At 41.3% G+C, this 24,805-nt stretch overlaps 1 protein-coding gene and 1 non-coding gene across 4 annotated transcripts in view; both read right to left on the bottom strand.

Annotated features, from left to right (window-relative positions):
- Positions 1 to 24,805, bottom strand: part of PTPRG (protein tyrosine phosphatase receptor type G) — a 761,059-nt gene that overhangs the window by 619,786 nt on the left and 116,468 nt on the right. The window lies entirely within an intron of this gene.
- LOC141104031 (U6 spliceosomal RNA) lies at positions 2,408 to 2,514 on the bottom strand. The gene has a single exon (XR_012235420.1). It is a non-coding gene; the product is annotated as a U6 spliceosomal RNA (small nuclear RNA).

The following is a 24,805-nucleotide window of genomic DNA, read 5'->3' as shown; positions in this document are numbered from 1 at the left end:
TAGTCTCAAAATACCAACCTAATCATTCTCTTCATTCCTCCCAAGACCTCCTGCTCTCTAGCTCGCTCATCCCCTCTTCCCCATGGTCACCTCCAGGACTTCTCCTGAGCCTCTCCCATCCTCTGGAATTCCCTACCCCAATCTGTCAGACTAGCTCCAAATCTATCCACTTTAAACGATCCCTGAAATGTCTTTTCAGAGAAGGCTTCTCCACATAACTAACTTTTCATTTTCTTCATTAGATCATCCCCCAGTTTTTTACACTTTAGTGTCACTTGACCATCCCTTCTAGATTGTAAGCTCTAATGAGCAGGGCCCTCTGATTCCTCCTGTATTGAATTGCATTGTAATTGTACTGTTTGCCCTAACGTTGTAAAGCTCTGTGCAAACTGCTGGCGCTATATAAATCTAGTATAATAATAATAGTACAAAAAAATTATAAGAGGCCGAACGCAGCAATTTGATGAAGAGAAGCATGTGTAATGAGGAGCAGAACACAAGCCTTACACAAAGTCAGCTCGTGCATAGTCCATCATTGCTAACTATGAAGTATCAGCAAACCGCAGGCATACAGAGGGCCACTATTGCCGTAATTGTTCTAGAGCAGCTGGAATTTTGGCTCCCAACTCGGAGGGTTAATAAAGCCGTGGTTTCCGGAGTACACTTTAAAAATAAAATTATGCGGCTCCTCCTCAGTAATTTTACAATTTAAGGTCTCTTTCTTTAGTATCACAGTTCTGCCAAAGAAAACAATTTCCTCTCCTAATGGTTTGGGGGATGGGAGGGGGGGGGTGTAAAAGGAAGAGGAAAAAAATTCTCAAGTCTTGTGTTTCACTCTCTTGGGTTCTCCTGAAGAGGAGAAAGTGAAGGAAGGCAGAATGGTGAGAAGACGTCAAGCGATTGGTGAGAATTTGCCAGGAATGGGGTGTGATTTTTAGAAAATCACAAATTATTAATACACAGACCATTATGCACTAGATTTCTCAGCGGAGACCAATATTAAATTGCACCCCAAGCAAGCAATTAGCACTTCCTTTACGTTGTCAGAAGTGTTAGCGCTGAAACAAAATGGAGTACGGTTGTGAGAAGAAGCTGCGAGAGTGTTTCGTATGGAAGGTATAGAAGGGCGGCAAGAATTTGTGATTATTAATAAGAAAATATTCTTGAAATTAATATTCATAGTGTGTGTGTGTTTTAACCCCCTAGGTACGTTAGCGAAAGAAGACAGGTAACAAAAAAAAAGTGTGTTGCATCACATAGGAATCATAAAGTAACGAGACAAAAAACTGGAAACCTGGAAGAGATGCCCATGGCAACCCTTGCTCCATTTTTTTAAACCTGGCCTTTTGCTAGGGGACAAGGGGTCCAAATTTTACTTCTGTTTTGGCAGAAAAGGCGAGATATACTGTATATACTTGAGTATAAGCCGAGCCGAATATAAGCCGAGGCACCTAATTTTACCACGAAAAACTGTGAAAACTTATTGACTCGAGTATAAGCCTAGGGTGAGAAATGCGCAGCTACTGTAAGTGGAAAAGAGGGTCAACAATGCCCATTTGCAGCCTCACTGTGCCCATTTGCAGCCTCACTGTGCCCATTTGCAGCCATAGGTCCCCCGAACTTCAAACTCGGTAGTTAAGTGTTCCTAGATGCCCCCTAGCTGCAACCAAAATATGGGGTCTCTGGACCCAAAGGGTCCCGAAATGACATTGCTGCAGATGGACACAGTTGACTGACTTTGGGGCACCGTATCTCGGGGCCACTTGGTGCTAGGAACACCAAATTTGGTGTGCAAACCCAGTGGAAGTAGCACTACAACATATCCAAAGCTTTCCTAGCACCAAGTGGCCCCGAGATACGGGGCCCCAAATTCGGGTCAGAAAATGTCAAGCACTTTTCTGCAGCAGAGAATGGCAGAGAATGACATTTTCCAAACCGAATTTGGGGCCCCGTATCTCGGGGCCACTTAGTGCTAGGAACCACAGCTTTGGATATGTTGTAGTGCTAGTTTCACTGGGTTTGCACACCAAATTTGGGGTTGGGGCCCCAAAGTCGGTTCAGAAAATGTCATTCTCTGCTGCAGAAAAGTGCTTGACTCGAGTATAAGCCGAGGGGGGAATTTTCAGCACAAAAAATGTGCTGAAAAACTCGGCTAATACTCAAGTATATATTTAGCACCAATTAGATTCATTGTGATTGGTAGCTGACAGAAGCAACTCCCATTTTTGGTCAGGGCCAGTTGATTTAACTATTTGACCTCCAGAAGGTTTACTCCCCTTCATGACCAGGTCATTTTTTGCGATACAGCACTGCGTTACTTTAACTGACAATTGCATGGTCGTACGATGCTGTACTTAAATACATTTTTTCCCACAAAATAGAGCTTTCTTTTGGTGGCATTTTTTTTTTTTAAATGGAACGCTTCACGAATTTGCGTGTCATCCTTGCGCAGGGGCCATGCTAATCTTCTCTGTATCGTTTCAATTTTAGTATATGTGCTGCCGAAGCAAGCACCTTTTGGTGGCATTTGATCACCTCTGTGGTTTTTATTTTTTGAACTATAAACAAAAACAGACCGACACTTTAGAAAAATTTTAAAAAAATATTTTTTTACTTACTAGGTACACGATCTGGCACAGAGTGGCCACCCTGCCGCAGTATATGTACAGTGTGCAGTCCGCAAATGGTTAATAGGCCTGTAATGAAGCAATGCAAAAAGTGTGGTGTCCCATAGCAACCAGAATCTCTTACTCATCTCCAATGACCCTGCAGCCCTGGGTTGTCCCCTTTAGGTGTCCATGTCACTGCCTGCGCGATGTGGACACAGCAAATTGAATGGCCACCAGTGGGGTGCTCAGAGGATGGATGGATGTCATCACGGGGGTTGGGGGAGGGAGGGGGCTGGTGGTCTAGAGACCTCCTCGCAGTGCTGGATTAGCTGTACCCTGCACCAGAACCAAGAGCAGTAAAAAACCCTTACAGTCCAATTATCCAGCACCATACCCCATTAGCCCCTTTGAGGGGAACGCGGGCAATGGTGTTACCAAATTATAGCTTTTTTAGATATAAATAGCAAGCACACCAAACATCAGACCTCAAAAATTTAAGTTTTGCGCAAGTATAAAAGGGCAAAAAAAGGGCAAAAAAAAGTGCAAATCCACCAACGTTTTCTCAAGGTGACGCCAGCTTGAAAAAGTGGTCTACATGGCTGGAACGTAACCGATATGCAGTTTTTGTACTTTTTGGCACTTTCTTGTGCGTTACACTTACAAACTTTATAATGGAATCTCAAGCTTATCTATTTTTTACTTTTGAGGTCTAGTATTTAGCGTTCTTTTTATCTAAATAAGCAATAACATTTTTTTTTTTTAAACTTACATGGGTTCCATTTCCTCCCCATTTGATCCTAAACGAATAAAATAAATAAAAATAAAATTGGCTTTAGAGACATAGTTAGGAGTTATCCCATGGTACACTATCCTATTGAATGGAGTCCAGGTACTACTACGCAGAATGCTATAGATTTTGCATGATACTGGGTCAAGTTCACTTTAAAGTGATACTAAACACAAACTGTTTAAATTTACTGTACATTGTCCCTTTTCTTTCTGTATGTGGATAATGGCACCGTAATTATTATAATAAATAAAATCATCAAAGTACCTTCTTCCTAATCGATATACAGCTGTCACGTGACCCAGCTCTTTCCCAGCCTGTCTGCAGAAAAACATAAGCAGGAGGAGCTTCGAGTCCTCTGCTGCTGGTCACATGTTCCAAAAAAAAAAAAAAAAAACACCACAACAGCCTTTGGAATACAGAGTAAAAAAAAAATAGCAATAACTGTTTTAAAAATTGTAATACAAATATATATTTGAAAACAAATTATTATTTTGTGGAAAAAACATGATGTGGGCAGATTTCTGCCAGTGTGTCACACCCCTCGAGCATGTGTTTTAGAATGGGAGGTAAAGCCTCTATTAATCTACATGTAATATCCTGCCCCCATTGTGATTAGCTAGTTAGCGGGCATGGAAGAGGGAGGGAGTAGGCTGTCATCAACCACTGTGTATACACCCACATGTGTGACTCTACAGTCACATGGGCTGCTCAGATGTGATAGACAGAAATGCTAAGAATAGAAATTCACTGAAAACTGAGCATGTGCATAGTTGCCACCACAGCTGCAAAATCCCTAACTGAATTGAGGGCATGGACAGAAGGGGGAGATAGAGAGCAGCAGGATCAGCAGAATACAGAAAACAAATCTCATAGTAACTGATTATGAACAGTATGTAATAAACCATGTATTGATAGTTTTTTATCATTTTTTTGTGGGTTTAGTGATACTTTAAACAGAGCTGCTTCTCCTAAATAATTGTTAAAGTTGCAAAGCAGTGGCTGTCATGTTCCTTAAAAATAAGAATAACGCTGAATGTAGACTGAAGCCCAGCAAGGTGACCTAGGAAACAACTGGCCAGAGAAGATCACAAGGGGATACCTTAAAGCGGTCAAAAAGTTTGCTTTGTGATTTTTAACTACAGGTAAGCCTATAAATAATAAGGCTCATCTATAGGTAAGATGAATATCTCCTGAACAAGCACAGATAAAGATATGTCACCGGCGCATGGGCTTTGAAGGTCCAGCATACCATGCCAGACCTTCAAAGCACCGTACCGGAACCAAAGGCTCCCACGCCCGGGAGTGACGTCATTACGACTCCAGCCACTCACACAGCCAGTCTGCGAACCCGGAAGAAAGACTGGGGGTAGATGGACACCCTGTCAGCGGTCACTGTTGGAGGGCTTCGTTCTAAGGTAAGTATTTTACAATATGCTAGTATGCGATGTCTTATGACGGAAAGTTTTTTTTTTTTTACTGCAGTGATTTACAACCACTTTTAGTCCAAAAAATTATTCTGCATTTTTTACTTATGGATTCTCATTCCTACACTAAATTTGCAATTGTAGATGGAGTTCTCCCATAAAACTTGCAATGTTTTAAATATAAATATTAACAGCCAACAGCCACAGACAAGTGGCTCGTTGATCACATAGGAACTACAGAAAAATCAGAACTGCTCTGTTGCCTCCAAGTTCTCACATTTCTGCTCCCGAGCATTAATTCTTCAAGAACTGCACAGACCAAAGAGGAAATTACGGTACCTGTGCAATTGGCAGTCACGTCAAGATGGAAAGCTTGAAATGGCAGATCTCCACCAAGCGCACAGCTCTGGGCATGCTGTAATTAGTGTCACCCGTAAACGAAGCAAAGCCAATTTACCTTTAAAATTATTCCTCAATTAAGAGAAAACCTCAGTGACATGCTTGGCTGAGACGCCCACTTCAGCCGTGCTTGGGAATTTAAGAGGTAATCCGAGAAGAGTGGGCGACGCTTCCTGTGCCGACATTAAAGTCGCAATAAGAATCAGTCAATCTGTGTCAGGAAAACTTTTCATGCAGTTTGATTTGATTGTAGTTTTAACTCTGCGGTTCACTTTTAACCGTGTAAACAGCTGGTGAAGAGATTTTTTTTTTTTACGCTACACAAAACCTTGAGGTTGTTTATTAAAAATATTTTATTTATTACAAGTACTTATATAGTTGCGTCATTTTCTGCACAGCGCTTCACACATATACAAGTGGGTATAGAAAAGAATCACCCCCCCCCCCTTTTAACCACCATATTCAGTGACTTGGGTTGATACGTATATGTCCCTGGTGTTTTGGGACACAGTGTTTTTGATGCACCACATCCGTGTCTTTTCTGTGGACTTCCAGCATAATGTCAGATGTTTTCATTATCCCTGATCATGTCAAGTGGAATACCAGTGTGTGATATGTTAAATTGACCATTGCATTGTATCTGTATATGCTTACCTTTGTATGTTTTTTAAAGATTTCTCTGATATGCCAATTACAATCTCCATGAGGAAGACTTAAAGCGGGGTTTCACACAAATTTTTAACTTTATCTTAACACATTCACTTAATTGCCTAGATGCTGAAATGCCGTTGCAAAAAAATCAAATTGCCGTAATTACCTTTTATATTAAACTTCTTATTTGCACTTCCTGGTTCTCCTCCCGTGGGAGTAGGCGTGTTTCTAGCCTTTCCCCGACTCCGCACAGTCTCCTGGGAGCTAGTCTCAGGCTTCCCAGGATGCAGTGTGGAACGCCGTCATGACTAAATCTCGAGAGATCTCGGAAACGAGTGACGCCGGTCACGTGATGTGGGGGTGTCTAAAATCTCCATTTTAAATGAGGGCATGCATGGGAAATTGTCATCAGTACATGAGGCTTGTTTGCATATGTGTGGAGGCCATCACAACAGGGCGGGAACTTCCGACGACGCCCGTTGTGATGGCAACGCCGAATTTTACGACGATGCTCGCAGTTACTAGTGAGCATGCGCGGGAACGAGCGGCGAATGCTGGGAGCACAATGGGAAATTGTCATCAGTACATGAGGCTTGTTTGCATATGTGTGGAGGCCATCACAACAGGGCGGGAACTTCCGACGACGCCCGTTGTGATGGCAACGCGGAATTTTACGACGATGCTCGCAGTTACTAGTGAGCATGCGCGGGAACGAGCGGTGAATGCTGGGAGCACAGCCTTCACCGCGTCCCGTGTGGGTATCAAAGTCCCTCCATTTTCTTCCTTGAGTAGTTTTCCTGTGCACTTTCCAAGTCCTTGGGTGGTTGATTTGTGCTAGGCTGGTGCTTCTGTCTCAAGATTCTTATCTTTATGCAGGTAACAGCACAAGTAACAGCTGTAAACGTCCATAAGCTTGAAAGAAATGCAAGACATTTCTACGCAACTAGGAAGAGCAAAAAAAAAAAAAAAAAAAAAATTGGAAACACGATATAAATTATACACCGCCCAAACCATCAGGAACAAACTAACACACGGCCCTGATTAACAGATGCGCCTGTATTACAACTGGGAAATATGCCATGGTAACAGGTCTCAGGAACCACTTGCTCGACACAGTTTGTGGGAAAAAGAATGGAGCAGCTGATCTTGTTAGATTCTCAAAGAATTGGGAGGTCTGTTACCATTTTTCCCACTTTGCAGTCTTGAAAAAGCACTTTTAATTAACGGTGCCTAGCTAATACTAATGTTCTGTTTTCATTCTACGTGCAGCATGATCATTATTACAGGGACACTATCAAGACAGACGTTGCCGTCAAAGATGAAGTCTATAACACATTTGTAGTTTCAACATTCTCTACATGGCTTTTAATGTAGGTCATCATCCATTTTGGGCTGAGGAAAGGCTACACGCAGTTGTATTTTTTATTTAACCACTTCCATACCGGGTCTATTCTGGCACTCCTCTCCTACATGTAAAAATATTTTTTTTTTGCTAGAAAATTACTCCGAATACCCAAACATTATATATGTTTTTTTATCAGACACCCTAGGGAATAAAATGGCGGTCGTTGCAACTTTTCATGTCGTACGGTATTTGCGCAACAATATTCAAACGCATTTTTTTGGGGGTAAAAAACGGTTTCATGAATGAACAAACAAAACAGAAAAGTTAGCCCAATTTTTTTTATAATGTGAAAGATGAAGTTACGCCGAGTAAATAGATACCCAACATGTCACGTTTTAAAATTGTGCACACTCATGGAATGGCACCAAACTTCGGTACATAAAAATCTCCATAGGCGATGCTTTAAATTTTTTTACAGGTTACCAGTTTAAAGTTACAGAGGAGGTCTAGTGCTATAATTATTGCTCTCGCTCTAACGCATGTGGCGATACCTCACATGTGTGGTTTGAAGGGTGTTTACATATGTGGGCGTGACTTACATGTGCGTTCGCTTCTGTGCACGAGCAACCGGTGACATGGGCGCTTTAAATTTTTCTTTTTATTGCTTATTTTACTTTTTTTTTTACACTCTCTCTTTAATTTTTTTTTTTTTTGATCACTTTTATTCCTATTCCTATTATCCCTTGTAATAGGAATGGTGTCTGACAGGTCCTCTTTATGGAGAGATGTGGAGTCAATAAGACCCCACATCTCTCCTCCAGGCTTGAGTTTGAAAAAAATAAATAAAGCACGATCCCATGCTTTCCAGCCGCGGCTTTGTTTACCAGCACGGCCCGGACGTGACGTCATAAGGTCGTGCCCGGGCCTCCGACGGTCAAAGAGATGACTAGTGACCGCCTGGTCATCGGAAATCTCCAAGATCGTCATCCAGCGGCGACCGATTCTTTCTCTGGGTCCCCGATGGCACGGAAGAGCCCGGAGAAGCACCGGAGGACAGCGGGGGTGGGGGCTGTCCCCTCCCGTCACCTGTAAGAATGACCTAGTGGCTTAACTGCTGCTATGATCATTCTTGCAGTGTACAGAATCGCTGGCTGAAGAAGAGGATATCTGAATGATGCCTGTAGCTGCAGGCATCATCCAGATATTCCCACTGAAAGTCAAGGACGTCATATGACGGCCTTGAGCTGGAAGTGGTTAAAGTGGAGTCCACCTACAACATTTATAATTGTAGCAGGTCAATGGTGGACAAAATCATCCTTTATCACCATTACGGCTTTTGACTTTAGTGGCAACATTTCTTTGAAATCCCTGAGATTACCCCCCTTTAGAGTCTTTTTGTCGAGGAGGCATTCTTCTTTCTGCTTTCTTAAAAAGATTTAAATCCCCAGATTGTAAAACAACCTATTCCGTTCAAAATAGAAATGAAAAGGCAAAATATTTGTGTACAGATACAAGAGAAAAAAAAAGACCCCTTATAAACACCTTTCCCCCTCCCCTTTTTTTTATAAGCGATTACATTCCCTCTGTTCTCAGCTGCATAAGAGCTGGGGGAGGAGAAATCGCAGCACACTGAGAAGGCTGTCCGGGGGGGACAAGTCTGATCACTGGAGAGCAGGCTTTTTTGGAAATGGGGTTATACTTAGGGTAGCCAGGTAAAATATATCTTGTTTATTTCAGGGTAAACGGGGACTTTAGTGACAAAGGTATCTTTATCTCTGTTTAAAAGGAGAAACTGAGTACAGGTGTGGGTTCTACTGAGTCATGACTGTGATAGCCAATTGCAGGCTATCACAGTGATCATGTAATTAGAAGTCGGTTCTCCTAGCTACCGATCGTTAGTACAGTAAGTGACCTGGAGCGACAACTCGGTCTCTCTGTTGGGAGCACACTGTGGAGCATGATTCCACCACAAAACATTGTTGTGCATATATGGGGCGCCTCAGAAGGCCCACTTCATGTTATCGCATAAATGTGGTATACTGGCCATCAATGGGTTTAAAATAAATAAACAGCTTTTGCTGCAAAAGTCACCTTTAATCCAGAGCTAGCCCCATCTGCAGTACTTCCTCTGATAATAAAAAAAATAAAAGGTCCTCAGTCTTCTGGATTAAACAGTCAGCGTTATTCAAACCACTTCTGTAAACAAAGAATGCCATTGACCCACCCCTGAGGTGCTACTAAACATCACACAGCATGGGCTTACATTATTCCAAGACTAAACAGTGCGAACACTTCTTACTTCAAGAACTGCCCATGATCACTGCCAAGGAAGAAAAAAAAGGATCAGCGACAGCAACAGATCAGTCTGAACACTGCGCGAAAAGTTTGTATTTTTTTTTTTTTTTTTTAAGGAAGAAAATGTAAGGTGGCTTATGGGAGGGAGTGGAACCTAGAGACCCACTTTAAATATTGAATACCTTCAGTCCTGATCCTTCTTGGAAGAAACCATGTACAGTATATACACCATATGGCACATGCACATAAACGTGCCATTTAACGGTTCTTTGCTGCATTCTTTACCACAAGGACAATATGGGGCTCGAAAACAGCTTCATCCTTTATATAATGGCACACAGCAGGAGATGTTACATATACAGGAGGATGTTACTCTTGGATACGTCCATTTTAGTCAGTGTTACTGGGATGTGATCTTATTCTGATACAGTATACATAGCATGTATAGTTTTTTCTTTCAAACTTTTTATTGAAAAATTTGAGAAACAGCAAAACAAACTGTACAATAGCCAGATCCCTGACGAGTCATGTCAAATAAACATAATGTAAAAAGCATAACATTGTAAATGGGACAAAATCAAGACATCACAATGGCCAAGGCCATAGTAGAACGCAAAATAAATTTGGCTCTATAAGTGCTTCTGGAGGGTTGCCACGTTAGACCCCTTTCACACTAGGGCCGCGGCCAAGCACAACTCGTTTTAGCGGCGCTTTTCAGCTGCTAGCAGGGAGCTTTTAAGCCCCAAAGAAGATGTTAAAAACTTGCGTGTTGTGGCGCTTCCAAAGTGCTGTTCAGGAGGAGCTTCAGAAGCGCTGCCCATTCATTCCAATGGGCAGGGCATTTTGGGAGCACTAAATACAGCGCTACCAACCCACCCCAAAGATGCTGCTCGCAGGACTTTTCGAAACGTCCCGCAAGCGCACCGCCGAGTGTAAAAAGTCACATATAGAAGGCGGCAATGGTCACTAAAGAGCGATATGGACTTAGCTAGCCCAGTATTGTGCAGATTTAACACTTTCAGGTATGTATTACCTCTCAATGAGATCAACGTACAGTGCCTTTAATTGCTTTTCTCCCACTATCTTTGTCCCACAACTGAATCTACTTCCTGCACCGAGTTGCTGGCTCAGATGACACAATCTAATGCAGACTTTCTCCATCCCATTAATAATTACAAAGCCTCAGGGGAAACCCTTACTAAAAACCAAATAATTGGGGGGTTAATGGCAAAAATTTATCTTTTTACAAAGTGCTTAGCACAGTCTTTTGCCACTTTCTTTTTTTAAGTCTCTGGTCAAACAAAATAATGTATAATTGAGTGAACTCAGAATAGATACAATGTTTCCTGTAGAGCATTGCCAGTTCCCCAATCGATTTTATGCATTGCCTGGAGTTGCACTTTAAAGCAGAATCTCAAAGGTCACTCTGGAATTAAAATTTGTTCCCGCTTCTGCTTGCAGGTCCCTTTGTTCTGCCCTGTGATTTAAAGGTCATGGATTATCCCAATGGGATATGCATATTTAAATCAGGTTTATATTACAAATGTAATTAACAGCGACACTGCAAAGTACAAGAGAATGTGGGAAAGAGTCCCCAGCCAGATTGTTAGACTAGAACTCGACACGAGACCTTGTACAACCCCGATCCAATCCCGCCTTCCCTTCCTGGAACTAGCGGCACAGTACGCGAACATCGAGCCAGGCGTCACTGCTGTGTTCTAAACATGATTTATTCTAGCAGTAACCAGAAACAAACAACTGCAACACAAAACATGTGTATTACACTGGTAAAAGGCCATTAAAAGAATAGGACAACATTTTACCGCTAGCAAAGAGGCATGAGATTTCCAAACAGATCTTGGTATATTAATGCTGAACAAATGCTTTACCAGGAATCAATGATAATTGACAAATTGTAAAAACAGCCCACTTGATGTGCCAAGTTGCCATTTTACATGCACATCTATGAGCTCACTGGGTTGGCAAGGTCATTTTGGTGTATGACCAAAGAAAATAAAGGGGAAAAAATGGTCAGGGCAGAAATATGGTCGATGTATGGTAGGTGCTGGACCAACAAAAAATGAGATTTAACTTGTCTGTATATGGAGGTGACACTTCCTAGAGGTGGCCAGCCTATAGTAGAGATACAACTGAGGAGGACTCTTGGACTGCTACCTCACCGGTTGCAGTGAGGGCATCCTTTGGGATAATCTGTTTTGCATATGAGGTTATGAGCACTTAGTAATAATGGGGACATAGCTTAAAGAGGAAGTAAACCCTGATGGGTTTTACTTCTGCTTTTGTTCCCTGCAAAGTAAAAGCTTAATGGGCTAGTATGCATCGCATACTAGCCCATTATGTGTCACTTACCTGCAAATGAAGCCCGCGATGTCCCCGTATCCATCTAAACCCCTCTTACTTCCGGGGCCCTGGACTCCGGCTCTGTGACTGGCCAGAGTCCCATGACGTCACTCCCACGCCAGCGGCACTGGCATGGGCCCTTTAGAAACGTGCCCCTTCTTCAGTGACCATGCACCGATGACGTTGGCGCAATCGTATATGGTAAATATCTCCTAAACCATGTAGGTTTAGGAGATATTTCCAGTACCTACAGGTAAGCCTTATTATAGGCTTACCTGTAGGTAAAAGTGGTGTAACTAGGTTTACAACCACTTTAATGAATGGTAACAATCTTTATCGATTTTCAGGGCTTAAACATTCTGCCATAATTTTCCAGGCTGTATTTATTAGATAAATTGCATGTGTTGCCTCTTCCATGTGCTCCTTGCTGCAATGGCTAGTTATAAGTTGGGGTGTTTGCCATGTGTTTGTGTATTTATTCGGTTGCCTGCATTGGGGTTAAATGAAATTGAGAAGTCCATAGTGCCTCATGGAGATGGAAACGGAGAACATCAGAAGGTGTACGCTCCATCAATGATCACAAAAATGGTCCATATAGTAAACTCAGCTAAAAGTTGTTTCCAAGTAGTTTTTTCAAAAGTAATGTCTAAGGCCCAGTTCACACCTGAGTGATTTTCTGCTTGAGGCTCCAATACGCTCAACAAACAAAATCCCATTCATTTAAATGGCCCTTGTTCATCCGAGTGTTTTGTTGCCTGTAGCAAAATGCCTGTTGCTCAAAAAAGTACATGAGCTTCTTTCAGGCAGATTGGCCCCCAAAAATGTAATAGGAGCGTAATGAGCTTTTTACAATCATTTTACAAGCGGTTGGTTGCATGTTTCCTGGCAAAACAGCTCCACCCCTAATCCCTGCCCCATAAGTGCTATCAGCTAAAATAAAATTACCTGACCCTTGAATACACACGTAAAATGCTTGTAATACGCTGGCAAAACGTGCACATAAAAAACGCCTGAAAATCGCTCTGCTCGGATGTGAAGGGGGCCTAAATGTGCTAAATATTAAAGAAACAGTGTAGACTTTTTCTTGAAGCAAATTGGATCACATTACACAACGTTATAAAAAAAGATATTGTAACAATTAGACAAATTGTATAAGAAATTAAAACTACATTGCCGCACTAAAAGTGACCAGTGAAAATCAAAGCAAGTGTGTCTTGATAAATAAAATAAATAATAAGAATAGTCCCAAATTCATGAAAAATGTGATGTGAAAACATCTTTCTATTCTGATGTTCTCAACACCCACATGTGTGCCACCACCTTGAATAAAGAGGACTCATACTAGAGCTGCACAATTAATCGTCAAGAATCGTTATCGTGATTAATCGCCAAGAATAGTTATCGCGATCTTGACTAAAGTGTTTCACAATTCTAGCAAAGAATTCTCTCTGCTCTTCTGAAACCACAGCGCTCAAAAGGAAGGAGGAGAAAAACTGGGCAGTGGGCCAAGAAACAAAACATTCTTTATCAGTTGAACTTAAGTATAAACATTGTAACAGTTTGTCAATGGAATAGACTTCATGTGTAAGTGAAACAAGTTTAACCACTTAAACACTAAACCTTTTTCTGACATTTGTTGGTTTCAAGTTAAAATCATTTTTTTTTTTTTTTGCTAGAACATTACTTAGAACCTCCAAACATTATATATATATTTTAAGTAGACACCCTAGAGAATAAAATGGTGGTTGTTGCAATATTTTATGTCACACTGTATTTGCGCAGCGGTCTTTCAAATGCAATTTTTTTGGAAAAAATTACTTTAATGAATTAAAAAAAAAAAAAAAAAAAACTAACCAGTAAAGTTAGCCCCTTTTTTTTAATTTTTTTTTTGTATAATGTGAAAGATTTTACGTCGTGAGAATCGTGAGAGAATCATGATCTTTTTATTCTAAGCAAAAAAAATCGTGATTCTCATTTTGGCCAGAATCGTGCAGCTCTAACTCATACCAGAACATATGGACCCTTTATATAAAGTGTCATGAAAGCTTGTGAATATGCCATCTATAGGGAAACTTGTATCACCTCCAACTCTCCACCTGTAGTCACCAGGATCTCCCATCCAATAACAAGAGATGTTCAAACAGGAATATAAAAAAAGAAGAACCTGGAAGGCCCACATAAAGTAGAACTGTATGCGCAATTATTAAAATAAACGACTAGTCACAAAAGTATAAACAAGAGCTTAACAGTTCACCAGTCCTGGGATCCAATATGACAGCTTCCTGGTCAGTGTGCATGGTGACGTCAGGAGGGCAAGCGCTGCCCTAAACATTTCGTCACATCTGCCATCATCGTGACAGTCTTTTGCCTGCCTTTTGATCAAATGCAAGTTTAAGGTTCTTTTCATGTTTTGGTTGAAGTCTATCCATTCATTTAAACCGACGTTTGTAACTATGTAACTGTAAAGCCCTTTGCAATGTCTAAATTAATGTTGGTGAGAGGTTATCTCCTGGTACGTGCAAAAATAGGTAAATTACCATTTTTCCCAAGGTAGATACTTCAACTGGCCATGTGTGTTCTGGTAGGTGGACTGAAATGAAAGCTGGAAAGAAAAACCCAAAATGTAAGTTCTGGCCTGCAAGCCTGTTTAAGAGCTGAGCATCAATTATTTAGGATACTTCCTTGATGTATTCCTGCCTCTTGTAACAGTCCATGGGCTATCGGGTTCTACTGGGACTTCTAGGACAGAAGACCACATTCGGATAATAAAAAGTACCCACTAAAGAGCTGCCCCTTCTTTCTACTGAAAAAAACAAGTCATACGTACCTTTCTTCACTCTCAATATGCAGGTATAATATGCCAGTGCACTTGCTACAGGTTAGTGCTAAATGTAAGGTTCTGCAGTATAATTGTATAATTGGCCGCATCATGCAGGCATCCTTAGGTAATACTACTAAAACTATACAAACAGAAATCAACAACTTCGGTAATGAGCTATACTTGTGTGACTTCCATACGCGTGAGTACATATACACACCACTGGGAAAATGTTTAATGACCGGGTCATCTGGAGTGTCAACATATCTCCACAACCACATCAGTATAATGCTGAAAGATACAGCACACAAAGCAAACCTTGCTAAGCCCTCTTCACTCACAAGGTGGCTAATACAAGGTCTAATAGAGCACAGGTGGATTGGATACAAACAAAGCAATAAGCCAAGAAAATATTGGCTTTTAAAATGTCAGCCTTCATATTAGGGTGAAAAACACTGCGGCTCAGCTTATGTACAAATCATGCATTATACATTTCCTGTACAAACCCATCCAGGTTGTACGATGTTTGGACAGTACGGGGCTCTGTCTATACTTCCAGCTTGTAATGCACCCCAGACAGATATAATCAAGCGGAAAGAGCTCCCTGTTGTGTCATAATCCTTAAATCACACAGCTGTTCTCGCTGCAGCAAATGATAAAATCTTAATGTTCCATTAGATCATTGCAGGTTATCAATAAGAGGTTAAACGCCATTGGAACATCTCTAGACATCATCCGGTTCTGTTCTCATGGGAACAGGAGACCACAGGCCAATCCCTGCTACCTGTCAGTAAGCAAGCACATGTGACCATCAACCAGGCTGGAGACATTACTGGGGGAAATGCTCAGTTGCTGCAGTTATTGAAGGAAACCTGAGCTATAAGATAAATGGAAATGGCCATAGCTGACCTTTCCTCCTGGAAATGTTTGTTGCCTGGCTGTCATGCTGATTTAACAGCCTCAGCACTTCCTAAAGCCAGCCATAGATGGTTCAAATCTCTGCCAGTATAGCAGGAACTGTCCCAGATTCAAACCATCTATGGGCAGGCTGATTGCACCAAAATTGATTTAAGTTGATCCATCGATCAACTTGGGTACAACCGACACACTTGATTTTCATATGCAATTATTGCCAGAGGCTATAGACGGTAGCACTAATCATCGAGTTCTCCCGGCAGGGACAGCTCCCCGCCAAGGTTATCAATAGAAACCTCCACATTTCTCCCTGCATCGGCTGTCTTTAAACATAATCTAGTTTCTTTTTAAAGTTTTTGTTAAAGTTATAAAATATGCACGAGTGATGACAGAGAGCCAATAGAAAGACGAACTTCAGAAATACCTTTGTAAAACTTTGGAGCAAACATAAATCACAAGACCCACCACAATGAATCTCGTAAAAATGTACAAATAGTAACTCTAAGCAGAGTCTCAATAACTTGCTTTCAAGCCCGGGGTGGATGATACTTTGACCCTAAACATACGTGGACAATTACTTTTTTTGTTATCAAACTACAGCATTGAGACTTTGCATGAACGTGTTCGTTAAATGGAGTTCTGTGGTATGGCATAAATATTTGTCATATACTGAAGTTGTGTATGAGGATATACAAGAGGCATTGCTTCCCCATGTAGTTTTGGTTGGTTTTGCCAAAAATTACCAAAAGGCGGGGGTGTCATTTTACACTAAAAAAAAAAAAAAAAACACAACAGAAAAGCACAGGTGGTTTATTCAACAAAGGGCCAACTGTGAAGTTCAGTATTTAATAGCAAACTTATCAGTCTTCATTTTCCTGTTCAAAACTGATGAATGGTGCACTTTTAGCTGCAATGGGTCAATGGGATGCAACAATCTTTCAAAGTTACACAAAGCCACTTGGTTCAGCGCATTCACTTTGGAGGTGCTACCAGCTTTAGAAGTCCACTCCAAAGCCCAAGAGCGACCAGACTGAAATTAGTAAAACAATTCAATGCCAACGGTCTTGTGACCTGTATCGCACCCTGCGGCTAACTACGCTTGTTGCATTCCATACCTAGGTGAGAGCCCAAGCAGGATCTAGTGTCCAAAGCAACATTACAAGCCATCTCCATAGCATGGGGTCCAAGTACTGTTCTCAAGATATTGCCTGAGGTTACACCGATCCAGATGATTGAAAAATTCAAAGTAAATAAGAACTAGATAAGCAAATAAACGTAAGGGAGAAAAGGTCCATCATCTAAGGACACTAAACGAAGGTTTCAGAATGGGGTAGGGTTATAGAGGTACACCCAGGAGATGTGTCCAAAACCTTTGTCAGTCTCCAATCATTTAAAGGTAGCAGCCTATAGCCCAGGGGACTATCAATATTTAGCCTGTGTCCTATACTGTATATTTAAGATATTTTGGGGTTGATTTACTAAAACGGGAGCGTGCAAAATGTGTTGCAGCTGTGCATGATAGTCAATCAGCTTCTAACTTTGACAAAAAACAAAACAAAACCTGAAAGCCGATTTCACTTTACGTCTCAGATAGAAGGGACAGCAAAAAAAAAAACTTGACAGTGGGGAGTCTTAATTTTTTCCACTTTATAAGCATTTAATTTTGATGGCTAGTAGAGTGCCAATTTCCCCCTGTAATTATCTATATAACAGGGAATCGTTTTTAGTGCCATTTATAAAATAAATCACCAAAATTTCATTTTGATTTACTCTACCACCACAGTGAATTGTTAAATACAGATGTTTATGCAGAAAGCATCACTTAAACCTAGAAAAACAAAAACTGCAGACCACCACACAAGCTTAATGAGTCTTAGCCGATCGATTTCTCAAGAAGCTCATCGAACTTGGGCTAAGGAGGAGAATGGTGAAGGAATGCGCAACTACAAAAGCTGGGTGTTCAGGAGAAATTAGATGAAAAGAATTCTCTTTGGCTTTTACGGACCTTGAAGGTCAATGAATTACAACAGATGTGCCCTGGTTTGAACCACAAAGACTGAACAAATGATAACTGCTATTGTCAGACTATATCAATCGTTGCCATATGTCTGCATTGGCACCAAATGGAAACACTAATCAAATGCAACTCCCCACATTACAGCCTTTCTGCAAACATTCACAGACTCCATTTGTTTTACTGCAAATTTCTTAAAAAAAAAAAAAAAAAAAAGTCTAGTGCACAAAGCAGTGTGGGCGAACCCAGGCATAAGATGACCCTTGCCAGGCATAAGATGACCCTTGCCAGGCATAAGATGACCCTTGCTCTCATCGTTAGGGGGCAGCAGATTCCTGGTCAATTGCTCTAGGTTCTAGAATCTGGAATTGTTTATAATATTTCTGGTCAATAACTTTTTTTTTTTACTCTGAGATAAGGTCAGTGCTGGATTTACCACTTGCCCTCCGGAAGGTTTTACCCCCTCCTGCATAACCAGACCATTTATTGCTATTCACCGCTGAACTGGCAATTGCTCGGTCATGCAACGTTGTACACAAATGATATTTACAGAATTTTTTTCATACTAATAGAGCTTTCTTTTGGTGATATTTGAGCACCACTGGGTTATTTTTTATTATATAAACAAAAAAAACGAAAAAAAATTGAGAAAAGAAAACAATATTTTCTACTTGGTTATAAAACCTATCCATATAAAATCAAATTTCTTCATAAATTCAGGCCAAAATTTATTCTGCTATATGGCGCAGGTGCTGGCAGGGATCAGGGCTGATCCTGCTAACACTGTGCTATTGGAGACACTAGTATAGTTCTGATCGTGACCAGGATATGGACCCGGACAGACTCTATACCAGGGGTGGCCCCGTCCATTGTGGGCGCACGGGTGCCGCCCCCCTCTCCATGCCGGCAGGGTTTTAATTTTTAAGCACCCAATTAGAGCCAGAGGCTCTAATAGGCTTCAAAATAGCAAGCGTGTCTGATACCCATCACCCGATTGGCTGGAAGGACAGGCGATCCTATTGGACGCCTAGGAGGAGGGGAGGAGACGCACGGCGGAAGCGAGGAGAAGAGCCGCCTGGATGCTGATTTCAGCCACTGCTTGGTGCCCTAATCCCCACCGCTCCTCGGATGCCTGAATCCCAGCCACTGCCCGCCGCCTAGATGGGGTAAGTGACCGTGGACCAACCGGCAGACAGAGGGAGGGGGAATGGGGGGGTTCGGTTGTTTGCTGCCCCCCAAGCAAAAAACCACCAGCCGCCACTGCACTATACTAGTAATGGCAGTGATCAGTGACTTATCAGTAACTGATAGTGTGGTGGGCAATCACGGACTGGCGTTGACACTGGCTGGGAGGGACACTAACTGATGTAGATAGTGAAACTAATACAGTGATAATATTGTACACCGACACTATACTAATGCCACTGGCGGAGGTGTCAAGGGTGATCAGAAAGGCAATCAAAGGGATGTGTGCGCCGTGTATGTGTGCTGCTTTTACTCGCTAACAGGCTAGCTTTTATTTCCGATTTCAGCTCTGAATGGTAAGTGACATCATAAAGAGAAAAAACATCCAGATCTGCATTGTGTTTACTAACACACACCGATCTGTGCTGTGATTGGCAACAGCAATCAGCAAGTTCACAGCCAAAAACATTGGCTGCAAGCCTGCTGATGAACTTGTGTTGTGTCCAACCACAGCACGGGAGGAAGGGGGTGCACATGTGTGCTTGTAAACCCAGACGTTTGGCACGTTGTACGGGTAACACTGCAGTGCCCAGGGGAGGCGCCTGCCAGCAATAAAATTACTACTGGCCAACTGGTAAGTGGTTAAAGTGAACCTAAAGCAAAAACTAGAAATGCTGGTTGGGATATTTGACCACTAGAGCTCAGATAAACATTATTAGGCACAATGTGATTTCGATAAAGAATCAGATTTGGATGGTGTTGGCCTTTAACACCAAATATCAATGGATCGCTTTAAGGCAGCACCATCCCTATTTAACAGAAAACTGCTTCTCCCAGCAGCGGCTCTCATTACAGGAGCCGATAATGTTCTCTCTGGAGGGCGAGAAAACAGGTGAGCGAAGCTCACGAGAGAGTCTCTAAGCAACTGAGCGATTATGTAGAAAACAGGATTGCAAGCAAATGCAAAGAGGATGCTGGGGCAGGTGCAGAGGTGTCAGAGCTGGTTAGTAAACCAGCAAAACATCAGTGCCCCGCCAAAAGTGTCAAGTATGCCTCATACAAGAACGAGAAGCTCATCGAGAACTATGTATTCAATATATGTCACTCAACAATGGCAGGATGACTAATGCTATCTGACTGCTAGTCACACTGCATTAAAAGGACAGGACACAAAACACTATTAACCTTTCCAGAGAACGCACAAGGTTGTCTGCACAAAACCACCGAAAGCTTGAAGAAATATTTGCAAAAAAATGAAACACATGTATGCCGTCGGGGGGAGGAGGGGGGGGGGTCATGACTTGATATTGATAAGACCGGAGGAAATCCAGAGGCGGACAACAATGGTGCAAGGTCTGAGAGATAAAACCCATCAGGAGAGTCTGGAGGACGCTAAAGCGGAACTAAACTCTCTAAATTAACCATTTTTAATCCTTACGCTGCTAGCCTTAGTAAATAGATCGGAAACTATATTATATTTACTTGTTTCAAACTTTTGTTTTTATATTTCAGGTGCTTCCTGGTTTCTGGCCTAGGCCAAAATTATGTCATACATCCCAGGAGCCTTCATGACCATCTTTTTTTTCTTCCATTTCTCAGCTAAGCACATCCTCCTGCATGCATGCTTGAGCTAAGGGCAGATGGATTCCAGAAAATAAATGCTACATGAATGATCTGCCCTTACTCAGGATGGGTACAGCTAGAAATTCTAGAGGGGCAATTTTCAAAGTGATTTCTCACCTAAATAAAGAGTTTGCTCTGAATAATAAAAATGAATGAAATGGCATTTTCAGTTTCTGGGATTCAGATACAGTTAAAGAAGAGCTCCACTTTAGTTGAGAAAAAAAAAAAAAAAAAACAATCCCTTCTGATCTATGATCTAGGTACATTGCAGGAATTTTAACAAACTTTGTTGAAGATTCCTACCTTTTGCTATTCTCAAGAAATAAGGGTGAGGGAGTGATTTAATAATTATCAGCTAAATCATCATTGATTATCAATCAAATAAATCATTATTTAATAATTATCAATCAGCTGCTGCACTTGCAGGGTTCTAATGACAAGGGTGGCAGTGTCCGCATCCCTTTAGACATGATTTCCTTTTAGAAGCATCTCACCATGACATTTGGCCAAAATCTCACTTGTATATTAGGAAGGCCATAGATTAGTAGAAAATCAAATAATCCTGTGAATGTAAATTGAAATTTCTGTTCAATTAACATGGAACAGTCTGATACATTTTTCTGAATATGTGCATTGAATGTGCAGTGAAATTACAATTTTTTACCCATGTTCATTCAGTTTCGTTGGCAGCATAAAAAATTGTCTGTTGGAAAGGGCACACTAATCATGCAAAAGAATTTAGGCTTAACATAATTCAGAATTCACAAATCTTGCCCAGTAGAAGGTTTTCTTCCTGTGTCAGCCCAATGGCTTCCACTGCTTAAAGAACAGAGGATACCGCCAACAGATTATTTCACCTTTGGCCCTGAAGACACACAGTCACACTACAGCTGCACGATTAATCGTTAAAGAATCGAGATCACGATTTAACCCCCTCACGATCTTAAACAGCATTTTCTCGATTCAGTGCAGAGCCATTCTCTGCTCACAGCTGTCAAAAAAAAAAAAAAAAGCAGGCAGCCTGCCAAGTTTATCATATCCCTTAGGAGGAGATGAAGAGAAACATTGTAACATTTAGCTCTTTTATATTAAAGGGATGTAATTCGGTCTGTAAATTAAGTCAGTTTAACCACATCCCGTCCGCACTATAGCCGAAAGACGGCTACAGCGCGGACCTAATATGCCAGGAGGGAGTCCACAGACGTCCTCCCGTGCTCTAGCGGGCTGTGCGCCCCCTGCAGGGCATGCACGGCGTGCTCTGTGAGTCTATGAGACTCGGCTGATCACAGATCGGAGTAAGGGGTCAATCCTGGCCCCTTACCACGTGATCAGAGTGTCAGCCAATGATCATGTGATGTAAACAGAGCCGGTGATCAGCTGGATGTGAGAGGGACACCAGCCCCGATCGTGGAGAGCCTCTGCAGAGGCTTCTGTGCCCACCTGTGCCACCTATCAGTGCCCACAGTGTCACCAATCAGTGCCCACAGTGTCACCAATCAGTGCCCACAGTGTCACCAATCAGTGCCCACAGTGTCACCAATCAGTGCCCACAGTGTCACCAATCAGTGCCCACAGTGTCACCAATCAGTGCCCACAGTGTCACCAATCAGTGCCCACAGTGTCACCAATCAGTGCCACCTATAAATGTCACCAATCAGTGCCTCATCACCAGTGCTGTCTATCAATACCACCTACCAGTGCCCATCAGTGGAACCCTATCAGGGCCCATCAGTGCCGTCTTATCAGTGCAGCCCATCAGCGAATATCAATGAAGGAGAAAAATTACCTGTTTGCAAAATTATATAACAAACTATTAAACTTTTTTTTTTTTTTTCAAAAATTTGTCTTTTTTGTTTAGCAAAGAATAAAAACCCAAGTGGTGATTAAATAGCACCAAAAGAAAGCTCCATTTGTGTGAAAAAAATGATAATTTCATTTGAGTACAGTGTAGCATGACGGCGCAATTGTCATTCAAAGTGTGACAGCGCTGAAAGCTAAAAATTGGTCTGGGCAGGAGGGGGGTTTAAGTGCCCAGTAAGCAAGAGGTTAAAGACAACCTTTTTCTGACAGTTGCTGCTCACAAGTTAAAATTAGATCCCCCAAACATTATTATTTAGAACCCCCAAACATTCTAAAAAATGTTTTAAGCAGACACACTAGATCAGGGATATGCAAATAGCGGACCTCCAGCTGTTGCAAAACTACAAGTCCCATCATGCTTTTGCCTTTGGGTGTCATGCTTGTGGCTATCAGAGACTCGCTATACCTCATGGGACTTGTAGTTCTGCAGCAGCTGAAGGTCTGCTAATTCCATATCCCTGCACTAGAGGATAAAATGGTTGTTGCAATATTTTATGTCACACTATATTTGTGCAGCGGTCTTTCAAAACGCAATTTATTTTATTTTATTGAATTAAAAAAAACTAAAAACGGTAAAGTTAGCGCAATTTTTTTTGTATACTGTAAAAGATGATGTTACGTTGCAAGAATCGTGAGAGAATCGTAATCTTTATTCTAAGCAAAAAAAAAAAATTGTGATTCTCATTTTAGCCAGAATCGTGCAGCCCTAAGGCCCCATTCACACCTGAGTGTGGCGTTTTTGAGCTTTTTTACGACGTTTTGTCACGTGTATTTGCGCGTTTCCATGCATCGTTTTCTGGCGTTTTTGAGCTTTGGCGTTCTTTTATTAGCCAATAGGAAAAAAGATCATCTGTTTCATCATTTGTTGCTATGTTGTCATCTGCTTCCTGCTCCAAAAATGCCCAAATCTGCCCGATTCGAGTGACAAAAAAGGGTCCAGAACTTGTTTGAGCTTCAGGCGTAGGGCTTCAGGCGTTTTGGAGTGGAGATGTGAACCATCTCCATAGAGAATAATGGATTTTATGTACATGTATATACTTGTATATATATTATACTAGCTATAGATAGATAGAGATATATATCTCTATCTATATATAGATATATCTATCTATATATAGATATATCTATATCTATCTATCTATATAGATATAGATATATCCATGTTAACACATGTGCCACCTCAGGGTGTGTTCAATAAGTTTTTATTAATTTACAAATTTTTGTAAACAGTGCCATAACAAAGGAAAAATTAATGTGTACATGGAGGTTGCCATAGGAAATATTAAAATAGGTCACAGTCAACACACAAGTGGACCAGGGCTCAGAAGAATAGGAACATAACAAGAGAACATCAGAGATGAAGGTGTGCCCATAATCAAGGAAACAATGGGTAGAACTGACTTTTTTTTTTTTTTATCCAAAAATAAAAGCAGGCACGAATAATATCCAAATTTTCCTTCTTTAGCGTCCCCCTTTTATTCTCCCTCTATATACAGAGGCTTATAATTTAGAATTCTTTATTAGAAATGCCGTTATGTTCCAAGCCATTCGTCCAGCCTAAATCACACAAAGGTTGGGAATCAATACACCTTTTGTACCAGCAGCGATTAGTATACAGTAAAAGCTCATTTATGCATTTTTTTCCCCCTCCTCACTCTCTTCGGGGATTATAAAAGCATTAAAGTGACTGAATGCCACTAACAAATAACAAGCAGGATCTACAGGACATTTTGTGAGCTATGAGGGGAGATGGATGCGAGGTGACATCTGAGATGAGAGCCTTCTCCACTGAAGAGACAGGGCTTAAAAGAGAACTCCAGGCAAAACAAAAACTAAGAAAGAGGATAGCCATTTACTTGTGTCTGCTTTCTCTTTGGGGGACTATATATGCCATGTAAACATTTTCAGAAATGCAGCACAACGCAGCTGAAATGCGTGTCAGCGCATGTTATGGCGTGCATTCGACTTTTCATTCAATTGTTAGCCCACCCAGACTCAAAAGCACTCATGCATTATTAAAGTGATCAGTCTTTAGATCCTGATTTTTAAGGGTCACCCCATAAATGTAAAGGCTGAGCCACATTGGTGATTTTAATCTCTTGCTCAGACATATAACCACTTCCTAGCAGTCATCTTAGACTAGAAGAATTTCTTTATATCTGAATCGTGATACTAAAAGCACTAGTGATAAGCCGCTAGCAGAAGCGGTTGATCGCTAAACAGATGAGACAAATGACCCCTATGAAGAAGGCGTCATTTTTGATTTTTGATAGAAAATATGCCATTTTAGGAAATTCTTCTGTATGCATTTTTCTTACCCAATTTCCTTGATTTTTATTTTTAGATTTATGGTTCATATATTGGCAATAAGCACCATCTTTGCCTTTGTTTAGCATCTTTGCTGTTTGTGCCGGGGAGCCTGCCATTAGTGTTTGGTCCAACGACCACATATTCCTTCTGGGTAAGATCTCTGATGAGTCAATACATCCTGCCCCAATGTGATCCAACTTTATTCA

Source organism: Aquarana catesbeiana, linkage group LG07, assembly GCF_042186555.1.
Source record: "Aquarana catesbeiana isolate 2022-GZ linkage group LG07, ASM4218655v1, whole genome shotgun sequence".
NCBI classification, from domain to species: domain Eukaryota; kingdom Metazoa; phylum Chordata; class Amphibia; order Anura; family Ranidae; genus Aquarana; species Aquarana catesbeiana.
The sequence above is the reverse complement of the archived record's forward strand: the minus strand, read 5'-3'. Positions and strand labels throughout refer to the sequence as shown.